Source organism: Hibiscus syriacus, unplaced genomic scaffold, assembly GCF_006381635.1.
Source record: "Hibiscus syriacus cultivar Baekdansim isolate YM2019G1 unplaced genomic scaffold, ASM638163v2 tig00110830_pilon, whole genome shotgun sequence".
Taxonomy (NCBI): domain Eukaryota; kingdom Viridiplantae; phylum Streptophyta; class Magnoliopsida; order Malvales; family Malvaceae; genus Hibiscus; species Hibiscus syriacus.
The window spans coordinates 2,470,999-2,492,538 of NW_024062881.1; the positions used below are offsets into that span (position 1 = coordinate 2,470,999).

General features: G+C 33.7%; 17 pseudogenes; 9 read left to right on the top strand and 8 right to left on the bottom strand.

Moving 5' to 3' along the window:
- The first annotated feature begins 563 nt into the window (after positions 1-563).
- Positions 564-682, top strand: LOC120142592 (annotated as a pseudogene).
- Positions 683-1,165: 483 nt separating this feature from the next.
- On the top strand, positions 1,166-1,284 carry LOC120142523 (annotated as a pseudogene).
- Positions 1,285-1,660: 376 nt separating this feature from the next.
- LOC120142555 lies at positions 1,661-1,779 on the top strand (annotated as a pseudogene).
- Positions 1,780-2,249: 470 nt separating this feature from the next.
- On the top strand, positions 2,250-2,368 carry LOC120142552 (annotated as a pseudogene).
- A 180-nt stretch (positions 2,369-2,548) lies between these two features.
- On the top strand, positions 2,549-2,667 carry LOC120142481 (annotated as a pseudogene).
- A 177-nt stretch (positions 2,668-2,844) lies between these two features.
- LOC120142469 lies at positions 2,845-2,963 on the top strand (annotated as a pseudogene).
- A 180-nt stretch (positions 2,964-3,143) lies between these two features.
- Positions 3,144-3,262, top strand: LOC120142504 (annotated as a pseudogene).
- Positions 3,263-5,738: 2,476 nt separating this feature from the next.
- On the top strand, positions 5,739-5,857 carry LOC120142564 (annotated as a pseudogene).
- A 392-nt stretch (positions 5,858-6,249) lies between these two features.
- LOC120142607 lies at positions 6,250-6,368 on the top strand (annotated as a pseudogene).
- Positions 6,369-16,764: 10,396 nt separating this feature from the next.
- Positions 16,765-16,883, bottom strand: LOC120142610 (annotated as a pseudogene).
- Positions 16,884-17,073: 190 nt separating this feature from the next.
- LOC120142544 lies at positions 17,074-17,192 on the bottom strand (annotated as a pseudogene).
- A 176-nt stretch (positions 17,193-17,368) lies between these two features.
- On the bottom strand, positions 17,369-17,487 carry LOC120142560 (annotated as a pseudogene).
- A 134-nt stretch (positions 17,488-17,621) lies between these two features.
- LOC120142492 lies at positions 17,622-17,739 on the bottom strand (annotated as a pseudogene).
- Positions 17,740-18,194: 455 nt separating this feature from the next.
- LOC120142609 lies at positions 18,195-18,313 on the bottom strand (annotated as a pseudogene).
- A 463-nt stretch (positions 18,314-18,776) lies between these two features.
- LOC120142537 lies at positions 18,777-18,895 on the bottom strand (annotated as a pseudogene).
- Positions 18,896-19,061: 166 nt separating this feature from the next.
- On the bottom strand, positions 19,062-19,179 carry LOC120142615 (annotated as a pseudogene).
- A 468-nt stretch (positions 19,180-19,647) lies between these two features.
- On the bottom strand, positions 19,648-19,766 carry LOC120142479 (annotated as a pseudogene).
- Between the last annotated feature and the right edge of the window lie 1,774 nt (positions 19,767-21,540).

Sequence of the window (21,540 nt, forward strand, 5' to 3'; positions counted from 1 at the left end):
AAAATTTTGTAGTGAAGTGTACTTTGGAAAAAATAGTACTAGAATGGGGGACCTCCTGGGATGTCATCGTGTTGCATCCCTTTGTTTCAAAATTTTATACTTTATCTTAATATTTAATGTTGTTTTTTTAAAGAGTCAGAGTGGAAGGAGCAAGAGAAGAGCTTAAAATCACAAAATTAAATACTTTAAAGATTGGTAAAAAAATGGTTACATGGGGAAGCAATTAAATAAATTAAGCGCACAAGATATGATGTATTTGATCATACAAGCACTAATTCGTCATATCCCATCAGAACTTCGTAGTGAAGTGTGCTTGGGCAAGAGTCGGACTAGGATGGCTGACCTCTTGGGAAGTCCTCGTACTGTACCCCTATTTTTTCAAAATTTTACACATTATATTACTTTTTGGTATTGTTATTTTAAAGAGCCGAGGTGGAGTAAGCGAGAAAAGATATAGGGAAGAAAAGAGCCAGAGATCGCAAAATTAAATAGTTTAAGGATTCGTTTGAAGATAATGGTTACACGGAGAAGCGTTTAAACAAATTAGTGGTGTAAGACATGATGGGTGCGATCATACTAGCACCAATGTACTGGATCCCATCAGAACTCGGCAGTCAATCGTAATTGGTCGAGAGTAGTACTAGGTTGGGTGACCTTCTGGGAAGTCCTCGTGTTGCACCTTTTTTTAAAAAATTTATATATTATCTTAGTTTTTTTGGTGTTTTTTTTTCGTTAGGAGTGGAACGAGTGGGAAAAGAGTCAGGGATCATTATATTAAATGTTTTACATATTATTTACATGAAAATGGTTACATGGAGAAGCATTTAAATAAATTAAGGGCACAAGACATGATGGGTGTGATCACCAGCACAAATGCTCCATTTCCTATCAGAACTTCGCAGTTAACTGTGATTGGGCGAGAGTAATACTAGGATGGGTGACCTTTTCAAAAGTTCTCGTGTTGAACCCTTTTTTTCAATATTTTATACTTTACCCTTTTTTTCAATATTTTATACTTTATCTTAATTTTTGGTATTGTTTTTTAAAGAGTCGGGTGGAACGAACGTGAAAAAAGTTGTGATTGAATTCAAATTTTTAAGGATTAGTCGAAAGAAAATGGTTACATGGAGAAGAGTTTAAATAAATTAAGGGTACAAGATATGATAGGTTTGATAATATGAGCACTAATGCACCGGATCCAATCAGAACTCCTTAGTGAAGTGTGCTTGGGTGAGAGTAGTAGTAGGATGGGTGACCTCGTGGAAAGTCCCTGTGTTACGCCCCTCTTTTACCAAAATTTTATAGTTTATCCTAATTTTTGGTGTTGTTTTTTTAATAGCGTCGGGATGAATTGAGCGGGAAAAGAGCCGGGTGTGATCATATCAACACTAATGCACCGGATACCTTCAAAACACCGCAGTCAAACGTAATTAGGAAAAAGTAGTACTAGGATGGGTGACCTCATGGGAAGTCCTCGTGTTGCCTCCTTATTTTTTGAAATTTTATATTTTCTCTTAATATTTTGTGTTGTTTTTTTCATTCGTGGGGGAACGATTAGGAAAAGAGTGGGGTATCGCTAAATTAAATGTTTTAAGGATGAGTTATAAGAAAATGGTTACATAGAGAAGCATTTAAATAAATTAAGAGAACAATACATGGTGGGTGCGGTTATACCAGCACTAATGCACTGGATCCTATTAGAACTTCGCTGTTATGCATGCTTGGACGAGAGTAGTAATATGATGGGTGACCATTTCGGAAGTCCTGGTGTTCCACCCCTCTTTTTTTTCAAAATTTTAAATTATATCTTAGTTTTTGGTGTTGTTTTTTAAAAAGGAGTCGGGGTGAAATGAGAAGGAAAAGAGTTAGGAACAACAAAATTAAATATTTTAAGGATTTGTCGGAAAACAATGGATACATGGAGAAGCGTTTAAATAAATTTAGAGCACAAGATGTTATAGGTGCGATGATAATAGCACTAATGCACCGGATCCCATCAGAATTATATAGTGAAGCATTGTAGGTTGAGAGTAGTACTATGATGGGTGACTTCTTGGAAAGTCCTTTTATTGCACCCCTTTTTTCTATATTTTATATTTTATCTCAATTATTATTGTTTTTTTATTAGAGTAGGTGTGGAATGTGCGGGAAATAGTCAGGGATTGAAAAGGTAAATATTTTAAGGATTAGTTGGAATAAAATGGTTAAATGGAGAAGTGTGCAAATAAATTATGGGCGCAAGACATGATAGGTGCGATCATACAAGTATTAATGCATTGGATCTCATCAGAACTCCGCAATGAAGAATGCTTAGGAGATAGTAGTACAATGATGGGTAACCTTTTAGGAAATCCTCATGTTGTACCCCTATTTTTTCAAAATTTTATATTGTATTTTAATATTTGATGTTGTTTTTTAATTAAAAGAGTCAAGGTAGAACGAGCTGAAAAAGAGCCTGAGATCATATAATTAAATATTTTAACGATTGTTCAGAAGAAAACGGTTACATGAAGAAGCATTTAAATAAATTAAGGGCGCAAGACTTGATGGGTACAATCATACGAGCACTAATGCATCGGATCCCATCAGAAGTTTGTAGTGAAGCGTGCTTTGGTGAAAGTAGTACTAGGATGGGTGACCTCTTGGAAAGTCCTCATGTTACATCCGCCGTTTTAAAAATTTTATAATTTATCTTAGTTTTTAATGTTTTTTTAATAGAGTAAGGGTTTATCGTACGGGAAAATAACTAAGAATTGAAAAACTAAAAATTTTAAGGATTAGTCGGAAGAAAATGGTTAAAAGGAGAAATGTTTAAATAAATGGAGAAGTGTTTAAATAGAGTCAAGGTGCGATCATACCAGTATTAATGCATCGGATCTCATTAGAACTCCGCAACGAAACATGCTTGGGCAAGAGTAATACTCGGATCGGTGACCTCCCGAGAAATCCTCGTGTTGCAGCACTATTTTTTTGAAATTTTATTCTCTATGTTAATATTTGGAATTATTTTTTTATTAAAAGAGTCAGGGTTGAACAAGCGGGAAAAGAGCTTGATATCACAAAATTAAATATTTTAACGATTAGTCAGAAGATAATGGTTACATGGAGAATCATTTAAATAAATTAAAGATGCAAGACAAGATGGGTGTGATCATACGAGAACTAATGCATCGGATCCCATCAGAAATCCATAGTGAAGTTTGTTTGGGCGAGAGTAGTACTAGGATGGGTGACCTCCTGGGAAGTCCTCGTGTTGCACCCCTCTTTTTTCTACATTATCTTATTTTTTTGGGTAATTTTTAATAGAATCAGAGTGGAACTATTGGAATAAAAGCCATGGATTAGAAAACTAAATTTTTTAGGGATTAGTCGAAAGAAAATAGTTACATTGAGAAGCGTTATTGCTGTTGTTTTTTAATAGAGCTGAGGTGGAATTAGCCGAAAATGTAATACCCCAAATACCGGTTAAGAGACCATAATGAAATGATTTAAAATTTGGAGGATTTTATGAATAAATGGTAAAGTACAAGAAAGGAATTAAGAAATTTGGTTAAGACTAATTATTAAAAATGGAAAAATAGAGGGCCAATTTAATCTTTTAGATAGAATGAATTTAATATTCATTTAAAGGGGATATTTAATAAGGATAAAAAAGAGAAATGTAAAAAAATAAACTGTCAAGAACTTGGTTCTCTTCTCATTCTTCCCATGTTCTCGTTTTCCGCATAGCCAAAGGTAAGACTTCATCTAGCTAGTTTTTCCTTTTGTTTTTGGTTTGGTCTTGAAACCTTAAGTGATATGGAAGCTCAAGGAAGGTTTAAAGAGGATAAAAATTAAGAGATTGATGATTTATCTGGGATTGAAGAAAATTATTTTTGAGTGATATGTATGAGTTTTTATTGAGGTTTACACATATATTTGACTTTCCAAAGAAGTAAATAAGAGATTAGAAGCCTTGAAAGTGATTAAAAACATGTATGAAAAAATAGTGTGATTCTTAGTTTGGGATGCTCTTCGGAGATTTTAGATGTAATTAGAAGCTAAATGGAGGAAAGTTAGTTGGGTTAAGTGATGACAAGTTTAATGGTATTGTTGGAGGTAAAAGTAAGAGAAATTAAAGAAATTTGGCTAAAAATCTAAATGAAAAATGAAAAAAATCTATGTACGGGTATCGGTACTGGAAGAACATTACTGATACTAAAGGTTTAAATTGGAAGAAATACGATTACCAATATTGATATTTATGCAAGTAGTATCTATATTGTTGGGGTATCGACACTAATAGGAAGGTATCAATACTATTGATTATAGAATGCAAAAATGGTATCGATACTGAAAGGGAGTATCGATACCATAGTATAGAAGTATCGATACCATAATAGGGTTACTGATACTATTGAGCCTGGAATTGTAAGATAGGATGAAATTTTAATAGAATTTGAAAGTAATAGTATTTTTAAGTATTATTGAAGGAATAAATTAGAAAGTATACTAACATTTGGATGGTATGTGTAATTAAGGATGCTTGTATAGATCATAACCAAGCTCCAGAGTCAAGCAAGAAAAAGGGCAAATGTAAAGTTGTCAAATAGCTGGACATCCTTAAAGTATATTAATGAGGCATATCAGGTGAGTGCATTTATTGTACTTATATGAAAAGAGGAAGACTCGCGATGAGTCAACCTCGAATATTTTGTTAAATGTATATTTTACAGTATTTTGATATATTTTCATAATGTGTTTGGAAGTGATATTATGAATAAGTTTTAGAGTATGAACTGCTCTAAAATGAATGAATGAATTTTGATGTTGTTCAATGGTTATTGATGTTGCCAAAATAAATGTCTAAATCTGTGAATTTGACTTAAAAGCCCATTGTATGTGCATTGAGAGTCATAGGTACATTTCGGCATAAAAGGTTCAACTAATTAAAGTTATCGATCAATTTTCTTTAATGCATAACAGTGCATTTTCGGCATAAAAGGTGCCACCCATGGTATTCATAAAAGGTGAATGCTAATTTTGGCACTTCGGTGCAATGCATATACATTACATTCTCATTTGACATATATTTGGAAAAATAAAGGATAATTGGGAAAAAATATACATAAAGATAGGTATGATGGGCATACTAAGAATAATTTCGATAACTTTAGGAAAGAAATTGTGTTTGATAAAATGGTTTTAATTATTCTTATGAATTATAAGATTTAGTTCGTATTTCCATAGACATGATATAATTATGTATGAATTGCAGTTCCTTTACATTACTATGACTCATTAAGTAAATACTTAGCGTGTGTTGATTTAACGCATAGGTAAGAGGAAAGACTAGTCGAGTAAGGAGTGTAGCAGAGATCATCAATCCAAGGTTGACTCATCAGTAACTATAGGACAATTATGTCTACTTTTAATAATTATATGGCATGTATTTGAACTTATGAAAATGCTCTGAAGTGTATTAAAGTTATAATTTTTTTAATATGTTACAAATAATGTTTTATTTCTATATTAAAATGTTTTGTTTATTTTTGAAACAAAATTTTATGGGTTTTACAAATAAGTAAGTGTTTTCAAAAGTCATGTGACACCTGTGACATGTGTACGAAAACATATAAAGGAAATGGGTGTTACAGGAAAATAGTCGGGGATCAAAAAACTAAATACTTTAAGGATTAGTTTGAAGAAAATGCTTACATGGAGAAGCGTTTAAGTAAATTAATGGCGTAAGACATTATTGGTGGGATCATTCTAGTACTAATACACCAGATCTCACCAGAACTCCGCAGTTAATCATGCTTGGGTGTTAATAGTATTAGCATGGGTGAGCTACTGGAAAGTCCTCATGTTGCACCCCTCATTTGTTGAAATTTAATATTTTATCTTAATTTTTGTGTTGTTTTTTAATTCGGGGTAGAACGAGCAGGAAAAGAGCCATGGATCACTAATTTAAATATTTTTAGGATTAGTCGTAAGAAAAAGGTTATATGGAGAAGCATTTAAATAAATTAAGGGTGCAAAATATGACGGGTGTGATCATACCAGCACTAATGTACAAATTCGATAAGAACTTTATAGCTATGCGTGCTTGGACGAGAGTAGTTTTAGGATGGGTAACCTCATGGGAAGTCTGCAGCTATGATATTTTTTAAAGAGTCATGATCACAAAACTAAATATTTTAAGGATTAGTCGAAAGAAAATGATTACATTGAGAAGCGTTTAAATAAATTAAGGGCACAAGACATGATGGGTGCGATCATACCAGCACTAATGGACCAGATCCCATAAAAACTCCGTAGTCAAACATGCTTGGGAGAGAGTAATACTATGATGGTTGACCTCTTGGGAAGTCCTCGTGTTGCAGCCCTATTTTTTCAAAATTTTACATTTTATTTTAGTTTTCGGTGTTGTTTTTTAATCAAATCGGGGTGGAACGAACAAGAAAAAAGTCAGAGATCACAAAATTAAATATTTTAATGATTAATATGAAGAAAGTGGTTACACAGAGAAGTGTTTAAATAAATTAGAGGTGCAAGACATGATTTGTGCGATCATGCCAGCAATAATGCATCGGATCCCATCAGAACTCTGCAGTTATGCGTAATTGGGTGAGAGTAATATTAGGATGGGTGACATCGTCAGAAGTCAACATGTTATACCATTATTTTTTCAAGATTTTATATTTTATCTTAATTTTTTGAGGTGTTTTTCTTTAAGATCTGGGGTGAAACGAGGAGGAAAGGAGATGGGGCTGCAAAATTAAATATTTTAAGGATTACTCGGAAGAGAATGGTTACAAGGAGAATCGTTTAAATAATTTAAGGGCGCAAAACATGATGGATGCGATCATACCAACACTAATCACCGTATTCGATCAAAACTTCGTAGTGAAGTGTGCTTGGGCGAGAGAAGTCCTCATGTTTCACCCCTCTTTTTTATAATTTTATATTTGATCTTAATTATTGGTGTTGTTTTTTTAAAAAAAGCCACGGAGGAACAAGTAAGAAAAAAGCCCATTATATGTGCATTGAGAGTCATAGGTGCATTTAGGCATAAAAGGTGCCACTAATGAATGTTATTGATCGATTTTGTTTAATCCATAACAGCGTATTTTCGGCATAAAAGGCAGCACCCATGGTATTCATAAAAGGTGAGTTACCATTTCGACATACTTCGTGTATGAAAGTTATCAATCGATTTTGTTTAATGCATAACGGTGCATTTTCAGCTTAAAAGCTTCCACCCATGGTATTCATAAAAGGTTAATGACCATTTCGGCACTTCGGTGCAATGCATGTACCTTACATTGTCATTTGACATACATTAGGAAAAATAAAGGATAATTGGGAAAAATACATATAAAGATAGGCATGATGGGCATACTAAGAATAGTTTCGATGATTATAGGAAAGAAACTTGGTTTGATAAAATGGTTTTAATTATAAGATTTAGTTCATATTTCGATAGCAGTTATATACTTATGTATAAATTGTAGTTCCTTTACATTATTATGCCTCACTAAGTAAGTACTTAGCGTGTGTTGAGTTCATGCGTATGTAAAAGCAAAGACTAGCCGAGTAAGGAATGCAACAGAGATCATCAATCCAAGGTTGACTCATCAGTAACTATAGGACAATTATGTCTACTTTTAATAATTAGATGGCATGCATTTGAACTTATGAAAAATGCTCTGTAATGTATTAAAGTTATAATTTTTATAATATGTTACAAAGAATGTTTTGTTTTATTTTTGAAACAAACTTTTATGGGTTTTACAAATAACTAAATGTTCCTAAAAGTCATATGACACCTGTGACTTGTGTACATATATGTATACAGGAAATGGATGTTACATTTATTGGTACCAGAGCTATAGGTTTAGCCGATTCTCGGCCAAAATTGGGTTTATTTGAATTTATAAAAAGGGTTACATGCCATTAAGATTCAAGGTTACTGATACAGTTTCATTAGAGTGTGATTGATATCGAAATCTTTGAACTCGCGAAGAGCGGGGGTAACAAAAAATTAGAGAATGATCGGGTAGCAAAAGTTATGAGGCTAATAGTGAGCATTCGATTACATCTGAAAATGCTATTGCACCTGCACTTCAGGGTATGTCTGTGCCAAATTTTGGAGCTTTTATGCAAGCTCTCGATGCCATTCTGATTCATTTCCAATATCCTCCACCTTCCGTTCTCCTCCAGCACCGAGGATGTTGATTCCAAAAGAGTTGAATAGTTTAGGAGCTCCTGAGTTCCGGGGAGAAGAGGGTGAAGGTCCTACGGAGGCTGACTTATGGCTAAATGATGTTATGGTAATGCTTGAAAGTCTTCACTTCTTGGATTCTGAAAAATTAGGTGGAGTTGTATATTTACTTCGGGGATTAGCTCGAGTATAGTGGTTAAATACTACGATGTATGCACCACTGGAGCAAGTAACCTGGAAGTTCATTTAGGAGGAATTTAAGAACAATTATGTTGGTGAACAGTTTAGACGAACGATGCTGCTAAATTTCTTTAATTTGAAATAAAGTGATCGAGTAGTACATGAGTACGAGGTTGAATACAACAAGCTGAGCTATTTTTCTACTAAGGTAGTTCCCAATGACAAGGCTCGATGTGATTGGTTCATTGAAGGTTTGAGGCCAAAGTTGAAAGAGATGATGTTGGCTTTGAACTTACCTACCTTGCAAGAAGGTATTAACCTAGCTAAGGCTATTAAAATAACTCAATAGGAGACTCTAGCAGCTAAGCAGAGTATGCAGACGGGGAAAAGAGTTGGAAAGCTTTCAACTCCCCATCATGCTAAAAGATGCAGGGGCTCGAGTTCCCGATATATTGATAGAGATGGTTCTACTGCAGCTTCACAGAAAACTAAATAATCCCAATCTTTTGTTGCTAGCTCGGGTATAGCATTTGGAGAGAGAACTCCATGTCAGACATGTGGCAAACTTCACTATGAAGTATGCATATTTCTCAATGGAGCTTGTTTCCACTGTGGTGAAACTATCCTAAGAAATCAGGGGATAGTTCAGCACAATCTGAGAGATCGGTGGCAGCTTCTAATAGAAGCAGAGGAAGAGGTAAATCTAGATGACCATCTGAGTCAATACCACTACTAGAGACTCGAGAAGTAGACATGATTTACAACATTAAGATTAATGAGGATCAGGATGACCTGGAAATCTTAACAAGTACATTCCATCTTTTTGATGAACCTGTGTTTGTTTTGGTTGACCCTGGTTCTACACACTCATACATTGGTACTAATTTGGTTAGAACTAGAGGAATTCATTTATAACCAATTTTTAGTGAGATGATAGCGGTAAACCCTATAGGTCATAGTGCAATAGTAATGCGGGTATGTAAAAAATGCCCGATAAAGATTCAAGGTATTGTGTTCCCGACAAACTTGATGGAGTTTCCCTTCGACGGGTTTGAAATCATTTTAGGCATCGATTGGTTGTCTCTATGTCATGGATGGGTTGATTGATGTAAGAAGCAATCATTTTTGAAGGATACGGAAGGATCCGAAATAGTAGCGATCGGTGAAAAAGTGAAATCACCATCCAATGTGATATCAGTCATGACTGCAAAGAAAATGATGTCAAAAGGGTGTATAGCTTTTCTAGATATTGGGATAGACACTCGAGTTTTGAAAGTGAGATTAGATGATATTCCAACGGTTAGAGAGTTTCCTGATATTTTTCCGAAAGAGTTATCAGGATTACCTCCAGACCGCTAGGTGGAATTCTAGATTGAGGTTTACCCGGATTCTGAACCTATTTCTATGGCTCCATATCGAATAGCTCCAACAGAGGTAAGATAATTAAAGGCTCGATTATAGGAGTTACTTGATAAGGGATTTGTCAGAACCCAGTGTTTCTCCTTGGGGAGCACCTATGCTTTTTTTTGAAAAATAATGACGTGTCTATGTGACTATGCATCGACTATCATCAGTTAAATAGAGTAACCATAAAGAATAAGTATCCTCTTCTAAGGATTGATGATCTGTTCGATCAACTAAAAGGTGCAACAGTGTTTTCTAATATACACTTGAGGTTGGGGTACCACCAATTAAAGATAAAAGAGGATGTTATTTCAAAAATAAAATTTCAAACTCGCTATGGAAATTACAAATTTTCGGTAATGCCATTTGGTTTGACTAATGCTCTTACGGCATTTATGGACTTGATGAACCAAGTATTCCAACCTTACTTGGATCAGTTTATGGTGGTTTTTATCGATGATATTTTGGTGTATTCCAAGTCAAGATAGGATCATGATGCTCATCTTTGCGTTGTTCTTCAGACTCTTCGAGAGAAGAAGTTATATACCAAATTATCCAAGTCTGAATTTTGGTTAGATAATATTGCTTTCCTTGGTCATATAGTCTTTGCAGAAGTCATAAGAGTAGACCCAAAAAATATTCAAGCCATAGTGGATTGGTAACCCCCAAAGAATATTCCTAAAATTCAGAGTTACTTGCGGCTTGCTGGTTATTATAGATGGTTCGTGAAGAACTTGTAAATGTTAGCTTCACCGCTAACTAAGTTGTTACGAAAATATGTGACTTTTTCTTTGGTTGGAGAAATGTCAAGAAAGTTTTAAAATGCTAAAGAGAATTGTAATAGAAGCCTCAGTGCTTGTACAACCTGAGTCAGGTAAAGATTATGTAGTTTTTAGTGATGCATCTCATAATGGGTTGGGATGTGTGCTTATGCAAGAAGGAAAAGTTGTGGCCTATGCCTCAAGATAGTTGAAAACTCATGAGAGAAATTACCCGACACATGACTTGGAATTGGCAGCGGTTGTGTTTGCTTTGAAAATTTGGTGTCATTATCTGTACGGTGAGCAGTGCCATATTTATACGGATTACAAGTCTAAAGTATTTGTTGACTCAAAAAGTACTGAACTTGAGGCAGAAAAGATGCATCAAACTTTTAAAAGATTATGATGTGATGATCGATTATCATCTAGGAAAAGGTAATGTGGTAGCTGATGCACTTAGTCGAAAGACTTTTGCAGCTCTATGAGCTTTGGATACACGTATGTCAGTAAAGGAAGATGACACCTTAATTGCTGAGCTTAAGCTAAAGTCGATGTTTTTGGATTGGATAAAAGAGCTACAAGGAGAATATGAAAAATATTTGACTATAATTGTTCAAGTAGAAAAAGATGAGGCCAAATACTTCGAAATAATGAGGGATGAATGTTTTTATTATCGTCGAATACTTTGCTTTCCATACAATGAAGAATTAAAAAAAGATATTCTCTCCGAGGCACATTATAGTCTTTTCACGATGCACCTAGGAGGAAATAATATGTATAGAGATATAAAGAGTCGTTATTGGTGGACTGGTATGAAAAGAGTTGTATCAGAGTTTATGGCAAAATGCCTGACATGGCAGCAAGTGAAAGCTGAGCATCAAGTGCCTTTCGAACTGCTACACCCGATATCCATTCCTGAGTGTAAGTGGAAGCAAGTTACAATGGATTTTGTTACGGGCTACCTTTTTACCCGGTACAAATAACTCAATATGGGTAATTGTGGATAGAATGACCAAGACAACTCACTTTATTCCAGTTCGGGTGGATTATTCGATGGATAAATCTGCGGAATTATATATAAGAGAGATAGTTCGGCTGCAGGGAGTGCCTATGTTAATTGTTTCTTATCCAGACCCAAGGTTTACTTCAAGATTCTAGAAGTCTTTCCATGAGGCATTGGATACTCGATTGAATTTCAGCACAGCTTTTCATCCACCAACAGATGGGCAGTCAGAACGAAGTATTCAAGTATTGGAGTATATGCTAAGGGCATGTGTGATTGAGTTCAAAGGATCGTGGGAAAGGTACTTGCCTTTAGCAGAATTTGCTTATAACAACAGTTACCAATTGAGTATTAAGATGGATCTGTATGAAGCTTTGTATGGGAGGAAGTTCCGAACTCCATTAAATAAAAGATCGAAACCCAATTGGCCCGAATTTGATGAAAAAATGAAGGAGAAAGTGAAAATTATCCAGGATATACTAAAGATAGCCTTAGATTGAAAAAAGTCCTATGTTGATTTAAAATGAAAAGAAATTGAATTTCAAGTGTGAGACAAGGTATTTTTGAAAGTGGCACATTGGAAGAAAGTATTGTGATTTGGGTGCAAGGGAAAGCTAAGTTCGAGATTCATTAGATCTTATGAGATTTTGATAAGGGTCGAACCAGTAGCTTATCAATTATCTTTGCCTCTTGATATGGACAAGATCCGTAATGTTTTTTACATGTCGATGCTCAGAAGGTACCAGTCAGATCCATCCCATATTATCACACCAAAGGAAATAGAGATCTAACCAGATCTGACTTACGAGGAAGTACCAGTGTGGATATTGGCTCAAGAAAGCAAAGAACTGCGTAACAAGAAGATTCATCTAGTTAAATTACTTTGGCAAAACCATACAATAAGGTAGAAAAAGCTACTTGGGAAAGAGAGGAGGATATGAGGAATTAGTTTCCACACCTCTTCGTATCAGGTACTTCCTAAAATTCGAGGATAATTTTTCTTAAGGGGAGAATTGTAATACCCCATATATTGGGTCGGTGACAATAATGAAAGGATTTAAAATTTAGACGATTTAATTGAATAAATGGTAAAATACAAGAAATGAATTAGGAAATTTGGATAAGACTAATTATTAAGAACAAGATATTTAATAAGGATAAAAAGGAGAAATGAAAAAAAAACTGACAAGAACTTGGTTTTCTTCTCCTTCTTCCCGTGTTCTCGTTTTCCCCATAGCCAAAGGTAAAACTTCATCTAGATAGTTTTTCCTTTCGTTTTTGGTTTAGTCTTGAAACCTTAAGTGATGTGAAAGCTTAAGGAATGTTTAAAGAGGATTAAAACTAAGAGATGGATGATTTATTTGAGATTGAGAAAATGGGTTTTTGAGTAATATGTTGAAATATGTTTTTTTATTAAGGTTTATAAGTATATTTGACTTGTAAAAGATGTAAATAGGAGAATCCTTGAATGTGATTAAAAACATGTATGAAAAAGTAGTGTGATTCTTAGTTTGGGATGTTCTTAGGAGATTTTAGATGTTATGAGAAGCTAAATGTATGAAAGTTAGTTGGGTTAAGTGACGATCATAAGTTTAAGGGTATTGTTGGAGGTAAAAGTAAGAGAATTTAATAAAATTTGGGTAAAAATCGAAATAAAAAATGAAAAATATGGGTACAAGTACGGTATTGGAAAAACAATACCGATACTATAGGTTTAAATTTGAATAAATATGATGAACAATATCGATACTTATGCAACTAGTATTGATACTACGGGGGTATTGATACTATGGATTCCAAAATGCAAAAATTGTATCGATACTGAAAGGGAGTATCGATATCATAATATAGAAATATCGATACCATAGTATGTGTACCAATACTATTGAGCCTAGAATTGTAAGATTTGATGAATTTTTAATAGAATTTGAAAAATAATAGTATTTTAAGTATTATTAAAGGAATAAATGCTAGAAAGTATACTAAAATTTGGATGGTATATATAATTATGGATGCTTGTGTATATCATAACCAAGCTCCAAAGTCAAGCAATAAAAAGGGCAAAGATAAAGTTATCGAATAGCTAGACATCCATAAAGAATATTAGTGAGGCATATCAAGTGAGTGCATTTATTGTACATATATGATATGAGGAAGACTCGTGATGAGTCAAGCTCGAATGTTTTGTTAAATGTATGTTTTACAACATTTTGGTATATTTTCATAATGTGTATAGGAGTGATATTATGAATAAGTTTTAGAGTATGAACTACTCTAAAATGAATGGATGAATATTGATGTTGTTCAATGGTTGTCAATGTTGCCAAAATAGTTGTCTAAACCTATGAATTTGACTTAAAAGCCCATTGTATGTGCATTAAGAGTCAAAGGTGCATTTCGGCATAAAAGGTGCCACTAATGAAAGTTACTGATCGATTTTGTTTAATACATAACGGTGCATTTTTGGCATAAGAGGTGACACCCATGGTATTCATAAAAGGTGAATTACCATTTCGACATACTTCGTGTATGAAAGTTATCGATCGATTTTTTTCGTATTTCTATAGACATGATATGTATGAATTGTAGCTTTTTACTTTATTATGCATCATTAAGTAAATACTTAGAGTGTGTTGATTTCACGCGTAGATAAAAGCAAAGACTAGCTGAGTAAGGAGTGCATACCTAGTTTTAAAGAATTCGACCATGGTATGTTTGGGTGAGAAAATTTATGGAAAATTTATGTAAGGGCTGGAAATGATGTAGGAAGTATGTTACAAGCCTTAAAAAAAGTTGGGGACCATTCTACAATTTTTGAAAAGTTAGGGGATCAATTTACCAATTTTAAAAAAGTTATGAATGATTTTGTAATTGTTTAATAATTGATGTACTATGCTAGAAATTACTATTTTGCAATTGAAATGAGTGTTAAGATGTGAAATATGACTATTTTGGATGTTTGAAATGTTTGGTGATTTCAGTGCAATATTTGTATAGCTGGGTTAATTAAATGTAATTGTGCCTTTGTAAAAGCATTGGATGGTAATAATTTCTATGCTGGAATTTTGGTATTTAAAAATTTAAGTGATAAAATGGAGAAGGATTATTTTGTGTAAATTGGAAAAGTTCGTGACAATATTAAAAGAATAATTATGTGTTCAAGTATTTTGGTAGAGAATTAGTTTCAAGTATATTATGGATTTTGTTTTGGAGATGTATTTATGTTAGTAAAATACTAACATGTGGATATATATCAATTTGTGATTTTGTACAAATCGTGATTGATTTTTTGATCGAAGCAAATCAAGAATAAAAATGACTTAGTGTGGAGCATACTGAGGCACATGTTTTGATATATATAAAGTTTCAAGGTGAGTGCAATACATGCATGACATTGTATATAGATGTTTGATAAATCATCATGAAGACTTGTGACAATTCTATCTTGTTTATATCAGCATGATATTATGACATTTTTCATAACTTCGACATGGCATTGATATGTCAACGTGTGAAATTATAATACATTGATCATAGATAAATATGATATTTTACCATAGATGTTATTTTGTGTATGAAATGCACTAATGTTTATTACATGGTTATGTGTTTCCATGAATGATTTAATTCATGACTAGATGTCCAAGTATGTTATTGAGGTTCAGTGGTATTAATGACATGCCATAAAGTATAGCAGCTGTAAATTTAAGTTGTACTAGAGTGTCTAATGACGACAAATAGTACAAGTTAGGTGGGCAAAGCTCTACCTCAACACAACGGTGCATTATTAGGTGAGTAAAGCTTGACCTCAGAACTATTGTGCAATATTTGACTCCTATACCGAGTTCCTCATGGATTAAAATTTTTGGGTAATAGTTATTGATAAAAATGATTTTATTTATATTATGTCGTTTTGATGATGGAATTGGAAAATGATATCATGCATGATTTGTATTGCAATGTTTATTGTTTTGATTGCCTCACTAAGTATATACTTAGCTTGTGATGATTTTCACGCGTAGGTAAAAACTCAGAATAGAAGTAAAGAGTACATTGCGACATCAAGCATCAAGGAATATATTATGATATCAATAAGACATCCTATAATGTAATTTTGACTTAGTTAGTGGAGTGTACATATAAATGTCATAGTTGCTCTATTAAACTATTTTGGGAACTGGTTTGTAATGGATAAACTAAATCGTTTTATGTTATTTTAATATGGATAATATGAATTATTATTATTATTATTATAAATAGACATATTTGATTATGACAAATATATTTTTTAAATATCATGTGATAGTTTTATTTGATTTAATATTTTTATATTATCAGTTACCACTTGAAGAAAATAAAATTTTAAATCACTTTTGAGTTGGGAAATGTTTTATGAAATTCATGCGACATCTATAACCTAAATTGGTATAATTATACGTGTTAGGTGTTATATTAGTGCTGGTATGATCACACATTTCATGTCTCGCAACCTTAATTTATTTAAACACTTCTCCATGTAATCATTCATTTTCGACTAATCCATAAACATTTAATTTTCTATCCCCAACTCTTTTCTTGCTCGTTCCACCCCAGCTCATTTAAAAAACAACACAAAAAATTAATATAAATTATATAATTTCAAAAAAGAGGGGTGCAACACGAGGACTTCCCAAGAGGTCACCCATCATAGTACTACTCTAGTCCATGCACGTTTGACTGTGAAGTTCTAATGATATATGTTGTATTAGTGCTGGTATAATCAAACAATCATATCTTGCGCCCTTAATTTATTTAAACGCTTCTCCATCTAACTATTTTCCTTCGAGTAATCCCTAATTCTTTTCCCGCTCATTCCACCCCGAATGAAAATAATAATAAAATATTATTATAAAATATAAAATTTTGAAAAAATAAGGGTACAACACGAGGAATTTCGAGGAGGTCACCTATCCTAGTACTATACAAACACAATCACGCTTGATAGCGGAATTCTGATGAGATCTGACACATTAGTGTTAGTATGATGGCACCCATCATGTCTTGCACTTCTAATTTATTTAAACGCTTTTCCAATTAGACATTTTCCTCCAACTAATCATTAAAATATTTAATTTTGCGATCCCATCACTTTTCCTACTCGGTCCACCCCGACTCATTTAATAAAACAACACCAAAAATTAAAATAAAGTGTAAATTTTTTTTTTAAAATAAGGTAGCAAAACAAAGACTTCCCAGGTGGTCACCCATCATAGTATTACTCTCTCCCAAGCACACTTAGCTACGGAGTTCTGATGGGATCTGATGCATTAGTGCTTGTATGATAGCACCCATCATGTCTTGCGCCTTTAATTTGTTTAAACACTTCTCCATGTAACCATTTTCTTCTAACTAATCTTAAAATATTTGATTTTGCAATCCCCGACACTTTTCCCGCTAGTTCCACCTTGACTCATTTTGCAAAAAAAAAAAAAAAAAACGCACACAAAAAATTAAGATAAAATATAAAATATGAAAAAAGAGGGGTGCAACATGAGGACTTCTCGGGGTGTCACCCTTTGTAGCACAACGTCCACCTAAGCACGCTTAATTACGGAGTTCTGATGGGATCCAGTGCAAAAGTGTTGGTATGATCGCACCCATCATGTCTTGAGGTCATAATTTATTGAAATGCTTCTCCATGTAACCATTTTCTTCTGACTAAACCTTAAAATATTTAATTTAGCGATTTCAAGCTCCTTTCCCGCTCATTCCACCATGAATGAAAAAAACAAACACAAAAAATTAAGATAAAATATAATTTTTTTAAAAAAAAGACAGGTATAACACGAGGTCTTCCCAGGAAGTCACCGATCCTAGTACTACTCTCTGCCAATTACGTTTAATTGCAGAGTTCTGATGGGATCCGGTGCATTTGTGCTGGCATGATCGCACCCATCATGTATTGTGCCCCTAATTTATTTAAACGCTCCTCTGTGTAACAATTTTCTTTTGACTAATCCTGGAAATATTTAATTTTATGTTCACGACTTTTTCTCGCTCATTCCATCTCGACTCTGTTAAAAAAATAGGGGTGTAACACGAGGACTTCCCAGGAGGTCAACTATCCTAGTATTACTCTCGTCCAAGCATGCTTCACTGTGGAGTTCTGATGGGATCCGGTGATTAGTGCTGGTATGATCACACCCATAATGTCTTACACCCTTAATTTATTTAATTTCTTCTCCATGTAACCATTTTCTTCTGACTAGTCCTTAAAATATTTAATTTTGTGATCGTAACGCTTTTCCCGCTCGATCCACCTCAAATGAAAAAAATATAAAAAATTAAGATAAAATAAAAAATATCAAAAAAATAGGGGTGCAACATTGGGACTTTCGAGGAGCTCACCAATCCTAGTACTACCCTGGTGCAAGCACGCTTGATTACGGAGTTCTGATGGGATTCGATACATTAGTGCTGGTATAACACACCCATCATGTTTTGCACCCATAATTTATCTAAATGGTACTCCAAGTAGCCATTTTCTTCCGACTAATCATTAAAATATTTAATTTTGCGATCCCATCTCTTTTATGCTCGTACTACCCTGGCTCATTTAAAAAAACACCAAAAGTTAAAATAAAGTGTATTTTTTTAAAAAAGGGTGCGAAACAAGGACTTCCTAGGTGGTCACCCATTCTAGTATTACTCTTGCCCAAGCACACTTAGCTGCAGAGTTTTGATGGGATCCGGTGCATTAGTGCTGGTATGATAACACCCATCATGTCTTGCATCCTTAATTTATTTAAATAGTTCTACATGTAACCATTTTATTCTAACTAATCCTTAAAATATTTGATTTTACGATCCCCGAAACTTTTCCCACTCATTCCAGCCCGACTCATTTTTAAAAAACAACTCGAAAAATTAAGATATAGTATAAAATTTTGAAAAAAAAAGTGCAACATGAGGATTTAACAGGATGTCACCCTTTACATTACAACTTTCGTCCAAGCGCACTAAATTGTGGAGTTCTGATAGGATTCGGTGCAGTAGTGCTGGTATGATCGTACCATCTTGGTTTGCGACCATAATTTATTTAAATGCTTCTCCATGTAACCATTTTCTTCTGACTAATCATTAAAATATTTAATTTAGTGATCCCCGACACTTTTCCCACTTGTTCCACTCTGAATGGAAAAAACACAAAAATTAAGATAAAATATAAAATTTAAAAAAAAGAGGAGTGTAACACGAGGACTTCGTAGGACGTCACCCATCCTAGTACTACTCTTTCCCAATTACGTTTGACTGTGGAGTTCTAATGAGATCCAGTGTATTAGTGCTGGTATGAGCAAACCCATCATGCCTTACGCTCTAAATTTATTTAAACGCTTCTCTGTGTAACTATTTATTTGGCTAATCCTTAAACTATTTAACTTTTTGATCCCTAGTTGTTTTCTCACTTGTTGCACCCTAGATATTTTAAAAAAACCAAATTTTAAGATAAAATTAAAAATTAAAAAGAAGAGTAAAATACGAGGACTTCCCATGAGGTCAACCATTCTAGTACTACTCTCGCCCAAGCATGCTTCACTATGAAGTTCTGATGGGATCCAATGATTAGTGCTGGTATGATCGCATCTATCATGTCTTGCGCCCTTAATTTATTTAAACGATTCTCCATGTAACCATTTTCTTCCAACTGATCCTTAAAATATTTAATTTTGCAGTCCCTATCTCTTTTCCTGCTCGTTCCACCCCAATTCTTAAAGAAAAACAACACAAAAAATTAAGATAAAATATAAAATCTTAAAAAAAAGAGGGGTGCAACATGTTACCTTCCTAGGATTTCACCCATCCTAGTACTACTCTTGCCCAATTACGCATGACTGTAGAGTTCTAATGGGATATGATGCATTAGTGCTTGTATGATCGCACAAATCATGTCTTGCACCTCTAATTTATTTAAATGCTTCTTTGTGTAACCATTTTCTTCCTATTATTAAAATATTTAATTTTACGATCCTCGACTTTTTTCTCGTTCGTTCCACCCCGATTTTATTAAAAAAACACCAAAAACTAAAATAAAATGTAAAATTTTGAAAACAATAGGGGTGCAAGATGAGGAGTTCCCAAGAGGTCAACCATCATGGTACTACTCTCGCCCAAGCACGCTTGACTACGGCGTTTTGATGAGATCCGGTGCATTAGTGCTGGTATGATCGCACCCATCTTGTCATGCACCCTTAATTTATTTAAACGCTTCTCCATGTAATCATTTTCTTTCGACTGATCCTTAAAATATTTAGTTTTGCGATCCTGACTCTTTAAAAAACATCATAGCTTCAAACTTCCCAAGAGGTTACCCATCCTAAAACTACTCTCGTCCAAGTACACATAGTTGTAGAGTTCTGATCGGATTTTGTGCATTAGTGCTGGTATGATCGCACCCTCATATCTTGCACCCTTAATTTATTTAAATGCTTCTCCTTGTAACCTTTTTCTTCCGACTAATCCTAAAAATATTTAAATTATTGATACCTGGCTCTTTTCCTGCTCATTCTACCCTGAATTAAAAAACAACACAAAAAAATAAGATAAAATATAAAACTTCAACAAACGGGGGGTCTAACACAAGGACTTCCCAGGAGGTCACCCATGGTAATACTACTATCACCCAAGCATGATTAACTGCGGAGCTCAATTTTGATTCGATTCAAGTATGAAATCAACTTCCATCCAACCTTACAACATCTCTATAATAAAAGACCTAATCAACTCTCATCAAAAAACTAAATTCTATAATTTTATCATTTAACCGAAAATCATAAAAGCATTTCTAGGAAGATTGAACATATTGTAATCATCAAACAAGCTTGAAAATGAATCTACAACCTCAAAAACATCAAGATTAATCATCAATTTCATGAACCTGAGTCTGAACACAAACCCTAGGATTTGGGATCTTTTAAATTAAGCAAGTCGAGCAAGCATAAATGTACCAAAAAAATAGCATTTTTCGAATAGAACAATTTTCTATTTCACAACATAACTTGAAATCCAAAGGAAATTGCTCAAAAACGGAAACTAATATTTTTTCTTACCTTAGGAGGGTTCACGACACTTGGAGAAGAAGAAGAAGAAATTGGCATGAAATTTTAGATTAATTTCATGCTAATTGACCTTTAATTTAAGCTTTAATGAAAATCAAATTCATTTAATTGGGAAAAGACAAATTTTTTCCTTAATGAAACTTCATATTTTCCATCAAACTAAGACACCTCAACCTTATCATCTTACAAAAGTCAAAGATGAACAAAACAAATCATACATTACCGATTTGCCCCTGCATTTTTCTAAAAACAACAATCTTGTCACTTTAATCCAACGGTCCAAAATAAACATGGTATTAAATCCTCAAATCCAAATATTTATATTATTTTAAAAATTTTAAAATGTATAAATAATATTTTTAGGTCTAATTTATCATCCTTTAGATTTTCCTGAAATTTCTATTCGATCTGAATTTTTGATTTTTTTCATCAAACTTTACTGCTTTATAACTTTTAATACAAAAATCCATACTAAAATTATGATTCCCATAGAATCGTTATTCTTGATGTAAAATGTTTATTTATGGGGCCAAATTGCAACTTTTAAAATTACCATTTTGGTCCCTAAACTTTTCCAAAGTATATACATTGGTCACTTGACTTTCAAATTTTGTATTTTAGTCACTGTCTAAAATTTTGGGTATTACAACTCTCTTCCCTTAAATAAAATTCATCCTCGAATTTTAAGATGTACCTGTTGTGAAGAGGTGTGGATATTACTTTCTCATGTCCTCCCCTCTTTGTCTTGTACCGTCCTTGACTTTATGATTTTGCCAAAGTACTTTGACTAGAGGAATCGTCTTGCTATGCGGTTCTTTGATTTCTTGAGCCAAGATACGTACTGCTTCTTCTTCATAAGTCAAATTTAGTTGGATCTCAATTTCCTCTGAT